Source organism: Paroedura picta, chromosome 16, assembly GCF_049243985.1.
Source record: "Paroedura picta isolate Pp20150507F chromosome 16, Ppicta_v3.0, whole genome shotgun sequence".
Taxonomy (NCBI): Eukaryota; Metazoa; Chordata; class Lepidosauria; order Squamata; family Gekkonidae; genus Paroedura; species Paroedura picta.
In genome coordinates, this window is record NC_135384.1 from 10,007,661 (window position 1) to 10,015,080 (window position 7,420).

Sequence of the window (7,420 nt, forward strand, 5' to 3'; positions counted from 1 at the left end):
CAGCCAGCTGGGTAACCTTGGGCTAGTTACAGCCCTGTTAGAGCTGTTCTCACAGAGCCGTGGTCTCTCTCAGCCTCACTTACCTCACAGGGAGAGGAAGGGAAAGATGTTCGTCAGCTGCTTTGAGACTTCTTTGGGGAGTGAAAAGTGGTTTAGAAAACCAGATCCACCTTCTCCTTTTCTCAGGCTCCACGGAAGTGTCCCAACTCAAAGTCGGCAGCCCTGTTGACAAGTCCACTTTCTTGGGAGGAAACATTCCTGAACAGCAAGGGACTTCTGAGTAGACCTGCTTCAGATGGCTTCCAGTGTGTTCTGGTTTCTGAAAACACTAGCCATAGACTAGCTTGAGTTATTCCACCCGAATAATGCCATAGGACGCCAGCTTTCGGGTTATGCAGAACTCTTCATCCGGATGAATGTTCAGATGGAGAAATGGGAGGGGGGGGGAGAAGAACTGGTTTCAGACTCTGCTTTTCACCACCCAAAGGAGTCTCAAAGCGGCTGACAATTGCCTTCCCTCCTGCAAACTGCCACCTGTCTTTAAGCAAAGAAATGAATTTTGGAGTTCTGGACTCGATTTTTTTACCACACACAATGACTGGATGCAGATTGGTCTTTCACGTGCTTGACCTCCCCGCATCTCTGTGTTTCCTGAATAGGGACCTTCTGTTGATCACGCAACAAAGCGTCTTTGTCACCCATCACATCGCTGCACAGTGGCAGACTTCAAAGTTTAACGACTTCAGCAAAAAGAGGGCAAAATGAAAAGAAGGGAGGAAAAGGGAGGGGGGAAGAGAGAAGTTTTAGAGGGAAGCTCTAGCATGCAGCTGCTGAATTGTAATTTGGAGGCAGATCTGGCAGTCTCAGTTCTGTGCGCCAGAAACGGAAAGTGGCTCTCAAGAAACTAGAATTGCCCCTCTGGAGAAATACAGGTGTCCTGGCTTGAACAGGCTACCTGGATTTTGTAATATCATAAAAGTTAAGCAGGGTCGGTCCTGGCTAGTATTTGGGTGAGAGACCACCTTGGAATTCGAGAGTTGTGACGTGGAGGTGAGCAATTGCAAACCACCTCTGAATGTGTCTGCAGTTTCTGATAAGGAAGGGAGGGAGGAAAAGTGAAATTTGTTAAAAGAAATAACTTTAAATTTGCTAACAAACCAAGTAGATGGCTGGCTACTAAACTGAGACAAGACAAAGCCAAAAGAAGAAGGAGAAAACTTAAAGATGGACAAGCAGTATTCATAGGAGATAAAAATATTCAAGAAAGATGTGTACAATTTTTTTCCCCGAATTTGTATAGGGATCAGAAAATAGATGACAAAATAATGGAAGGTTATTTAAGTCACAGCGTGAAATTGACCAAAGTGTAGCTAGATCCCATCAGTTTAAAGTTTAAATGACCAATAGTGTGGACGGTTGGTGTTTGGGGGGGTTTATTTGGTTCAGTTCTCAGTTGTACTTGTACTATGCTGGGGTCTTAATAAAGAGCTCAAATTACTACTGGCGTCCGTGACTAGCCCCGGTGGGGGTTTTTGAAACCCAGTTTGCCTCGTCCTTGCCTAGCCCCTAGACCACAGAGCCCAGAGGTGACACTCAAGTGGTTGCATTCACACCCTCAGCTCCTACCTTAGATCTCTCTTTCTAGTCTAAATGTATTATTCAGCAGCAGCAACCATGGATCACCTAGCACTGGGGTAGTCCACCTGGGGTCCTCCAGATGTCCATGGACTACAATTCCCATGAGCCCCTGCCAGCAAACGCTGGCAGGGGCTCATGGGAATTGTAGTCCATGGACATCTGGAGGACCACAGGTGGACTACCCCTGACCTAGCAGGCCCAGCAGCTGAGCCACCAGATTCAGCCATGCACACAAAGGCCTGCTCTGCACCCATGTCCCCTCTCAGGATAAGATGGAGGCAGGCAGACTGACATCGTAAGCCTCTTGGGGAAACGACCAGGGTCTACATATCTCAGCCACTGCAGTTTGCTGTCCGCCTAGGAATGAATGGCTCAGCTGATAAGGAACGCTCTGCAATTCATCTGAAAGTCTGAACTAGCAGAGGAAATCTTCCACGCAAAGCTGCCAGGCAAGAGCTGTGGCTCAGAGGTAGAGCACCTGCTTCGGATGCAGAAGGTCCTGGGTTTGATCCTGGTCAAATCAGGCAGCAGATGGGGAAGGCCTCTTTCCGAGATCCTGAGAGCTGCTGCCAGCCTGAGTAGGCAAAATTCCTCTTGATGGATAAGGCAGCTTCATGCTTTAAGTGAAGACCGAATAGGGGTGGCTTTCCCAGGCGTCCATGGACTACAATTCCCATGAGCCCCTGCCAGCATAGCACTTGCCAGCACAATTCATGGGAACTGTAGTCCATGGACTTCTGGAGAACTATAGTTTGGCCGCCTTTGACACTTTCCAGTTAGCTTTGTAAATGGAGATGGATTGTTTTATCGCCTGTCACAACGACCGTGAAATGTGCTTATCACAAACTCCGTGCCTTGCGTTTAATTGCTTTTTAAAGATAACTTGTGCTGAAGGTTTTAAAGCATAACATCAAAAAATCGAAAGGAACGGGGGAGGGGAAGAAAGGAAGAATGCATAACTAAAGCTAGAAAGGTGGAGAAAGAAATAAGAAGGTTCTTATAAGACTTAAGAAATAAGACTTATTTTTTTTCCTTTATGTTTGTATCTACTCCCCCTTTTTCCTATAATCTCACCCCCCCAATGCTCCAACTCGCAGCATAACTTCATTTTTGTTTGTGTCACACAGAGTCTATAAGGAGCCCTATAAGAAGTAAGTTTGGGCATCTCTGCCAATCGCACCTTTTTTATCAACCGTTCTTCTGTTGTGGCTTTCCGTTTTTGGAGCGTGTAACCATCTCGCTGCCGTAATCGGCATTTCCTTCCTTTTTGATCCCCTTCGCTGTGTTTTTCTCTCTGTGACTGCGGTTGTCCATATGTGCCAACTGAGAACTCAGATCATGCATCAGACCAAGCAGGCTGTAGGCGACTAAAGTTTCTGCCACAATAAATATTTAAGAGGACTCTGTTTTTCATGGGGATGCATCAGGAAAGGAAACCAGTTCCCAGTTTGAAAAATATGCCAATCCTGCCATCTAGTGGCAAGGATAACAATTGCTCCATTTTTCTTCCCGTGGTTGAACTCCACATATATTATTTAATACTTTGTATCCCTCTGTTCCCCTAAGGAGCCTAGGGTGGCATCCATCGCTCTCCCCTGTTCCATTTTATCCTCACGCCACTAACCCTATAAGGTAGGCTAGGCTGAAGGAAGGTGGATGGTCCAAGGTCTCTCTGTGAACTTCATGGTAGAGTGGGAATTCGAATCTTTGCTCCCAAATTCTAGTCCAGCACAAACTTGGCTCTCTTACAAGCTATTTTTTAAATGTTTTCAGCCATGCTTCTCTGAGGCCATCTGTGATCTTTCTTTATCTAATTAATGTTGCATCCCACCTTTCAGACCTTTTCAGATTTCAGGGGTCCTGACACCCTGGCCTCCTTTTCCGTTTCTGATGGAGAATTTCAATGAAATGAGAAATTTGCTTTCTTTGTTGTAGTTTTTCAGCTGGTCTTGCTTTGGCCACTTTGGCATAGTGATTAGAGCAGGCTTTTTCAACCTTTGGACCCTGGAGGTCCCGCCGAAATATTTTTCAGGCTTTGAGGTAGCAGGAAGTGATGTCACCTGGCCACGCCTCCCGGCCACAGCCCTCAGAAGTAAGAAGAGCCTTGTCAGCAAGGATTCAATGGTCAAGATCTGTCTCCTTCCTCTTCCTCCAGACCTAACAATGGCCACTTTGGGAGAGGGGTGGGTCAATCTGCCAAAATAAGGGAATACATTTTTTAAAAAGTTAAACCCCTTTTTCTTTCTCTGGGTGGGAGGGAGGGCTCTCCCCAGCTGCCACTGAGTCCTTAATGAGGGGAAAGGTGGGAGGAGAGAGGCTATGGGCCTGATCCATGGGGGAACGCATTGTGCAGGGCCCTTGGAAGTGCTACATGTACTACATGGATAATCCGGCTATGGCTCATACCTTACATTGGAAACTGACACCTAGAAGAAGAAGAAGAAGAAGAAGAAGAAGAAGAAGAAGAAGAGGAGGAGGAGGAGGAGGAGGAGGAGGAGGAGGAGAGTTGGTTCTTATATCCCGCTTTTCTCTACCCAAAGGAGTCTCAAAGTGGCTTACAGTCGCCTTCCCTTTCCTCTCCCCACAACAGACACCCTGTGGGGTGGGTGAGGCTGAGAGAGCCCTGATATCCCTGCTCAGTCAGAACAGCTCTATCAGTGCTGTGGCGAGCCCAAGGTCACCCAGCTGGCTGCATGTGGGGGAGACTTGGACAGCGGATGGTACCTAGATGCCTCAGAGAGCAGAACAGAACGTTACTCACTGGGCAGAGGGGCTAAATGCCACAAAAGGCAACTGACATATTGATGATCCAGCTATAATGGTATATCTGTTGGTTAATTAGTGCCTATATTTTCAGAAAAAGTGCCTTCTCTGTTGGCCGTTATGGGAACTGCAGCTGGAAGAGTGCAGAGAAACCGCCCACATGGAAGACCATTGCTGCCACTTTGCATCATAAGCTTGTGCTGCTAAAATAAGAGGAGACGTGTTCTGAGCTCCTTGAAGGAAGGGCGGGCTGAAATGTAACAAAGAACGAATTACCCACTGTGATCTCTGGAATTTCTTGTAATGGGCCAACCAGGTGGTCTACATTCCTGTATTACTCTTCAGCTCCACTCCCCCGAATGGGGGAATTAACAGTTATGGGGATTAAGTCTGCTGGGAAGCGCTTCTGTGTTGCCTTTGATCTCAAGACGAGAAAGACCGCAAGGTTTGCGTGAACAGGAAGCCTTCCCTCTTTGCCTGTTTCAGATTGTGAGGTTGTCATTCAACAAAAGCATGCCAGGCCAAAGAAGGAAGGGCTGGCCAATAGGAGTGAAGGAAACGGAGCAACACACTAATAGCAACAGCAAATAAACAGAAAACCACCAAAAACAGAAAGGAGGCCCCATCACCTCCATCGGAGGCTTTTCTTCGAGAAGCACGATTTTGTCACGCTTATGTACTTTCCAGTGACTTCTGAGATGGATTGTAGTAATGCGGTCCATTTACAAAGCAAATCAGAAGATTTAATGGGTGCAAATATAGTCGTGAGGTCACTTCCAGGTGCTGATGTTTGGAGGTCTACAGAGATCTAAGTAGACTTTAGGCCTTTCTAAGCCCACTGGCCTCAACAAACTTAGAAGAGTGTAACTCTGCTTGGGATTGCACGACTGGCATTAGCCAAGCTGCTTTGCTGTGTGTGCCTCTACCTGTGAAAATGTACTTATTTAAAACATTTCCAATCCAACAGGCTCCCCAAGGTGCTGTGCATTCAAAACCATTAACACATTTTAAAATATATATATTACGAGAGCAATAAAAACAAGACCGTTAGAAGACTGTTAAAGTCAATGCGAAAACAATTAAACAAAGCATATAAACCGGAAGGAGGGTTAGGGTAAGAGTGCCAGATGAACAGGTAAGTCCCGTGGCAGAAACGGCCTCCTAGTAGGTGGGGTGGTGGATGGAGGGGAGAGGTGTCAATTTCAGGCTCGGAAAGTTCTGGAGATTTGGGGATGGACCTCAACTGCCTTTGTGCATGCACTGATTTCATGGGCACACACCACAACGTCTTGGCAGCCTGAAAGAAGGGGACTATTATCTGATAGATGGACATTTTCCGTCTGATCCGTTTCGACGGACCCCTAAACAACACATTCTCATAATGTATTTATTTTACTGGTTCTGTTGTGTATTTTGTATTTTATCCATGGGTGTGTGTCAAAAATTAGACCTCTGAGGAAGATCCAGTGAGGGTCGAAACCCATCAGGTCTAAGGCCTAAGATTTGTATGGTGCATGTGCTAATTTTTCAACAATGTCCTATGGGCGTGTGTGTTTTTAACAGAGAATTGTTTAAAAAGCTGCACATAATACATGTTTATATGATTTTGTAACTTGTTGTCTAAACTGCATGGACGTCCAACCTTTCATGTCCTAGCTAATTCCAATTAGGTTTTCGTTTTACCCCCTCCTTGTACTTTGATTTGAGGATGGAGCCTGGGGAGAACAGGAATGGTAGTAGGGTACAATGCCCTAAAATCCACCCCCCATACTCCATTTTTCTCCAGGGAAACTGATGTCTGTAATCTGAAGATGAGCTGTCATTCCAGGGGATCCCCTGGCCCCACCTGGAAGCTGGCATCCCTACCTCTCTAGCCATGCCGAAATCACGTTTTCAACTGATTCACCGGTCCACCTGCTGATGTTTCATGAATGAAGAGGCGGGGAGGACAACATCTGCCGGTCTAAGCTCTGGAGAAGGAGGGCGGGATAAAAATGTACTAAGTAAATAAAGGAAATCTTTCCTCCATCGGCATTGTGGGTAGGCGTGATCTTTCCAGTCATAGATAGGAGGCCGAGTGAAGATCTGAGGGTGTGAGAGAGGCGTTGGCTATTGGAAAGAAACGGAAACTGGTTGGGGTGTTGTTCTAGCAGACTCTGGAGCATTTTACACCCAAGTGTCATAGAATGGACATTCCAAGACTGCTTTTCACATTTTTCATGATTCATACTCATGTTCGACATACATGTATTTATTTTAATTATTTTTAAATTTATTTTTAGGCTTGGATACTGCCGTTCCCCAAAAGGTCTCACGGCGGTTCACAATAAAACATTAAAATCACAATAAAACCACATAATACCCATGCACAGTGGTCCCCAACCTTTCTGAGGCTGGGGACTGGCAGGGCATTGGGCCGCGCCCCCGCGGACCACTGCCACGCATCGGGCCGTGCCCGCGCATTGCGCATGCGCAATGCGCGGGCATGGCCCGCACGGGTGCGGCCCGGCCCTAATTCCCTCTCCCCGCCCTCCCGCAGTAAGATGCTTCCCGGGCCGCAAGCTTGCGGCCTGGGAAGTTTTTTACTGCGGGGGGGGGGGGGGGCGGGAAGATGGTAGAAGTACGCAGCTAGGGGCTGAGATCTTGGTGAGATCCCCCAGCTCAATGGCGAGCAAACGTTTCTAGCTTTACTGCTAAGTTCCTACAGTTCTATGTCTAACAGTCTGCGTTTAATTAAATTAAATTAAAGGAATATGCTATGATCAATCTGTCCCAGTCTATGTGAGGCAAGTGCTATAATCAATCTGTTTAAGAAGGGTCTTATCTTGCTTTTGCTGGCAACACAGAGCCAGACTGGTTGTGATTTTTTTTAAAGACTCGACTGACTGTGCCTGCAGACCTACAGAAGCGGTGGGGAATGCCATTTGACTCAGAAATGTTGCCTCTTGCTGCAAGCAGTTTTTATTATTTCTGTTTCTCCACCCACTGACCAGGCTGGGCTGTGTCAAAGAGGCCCTCC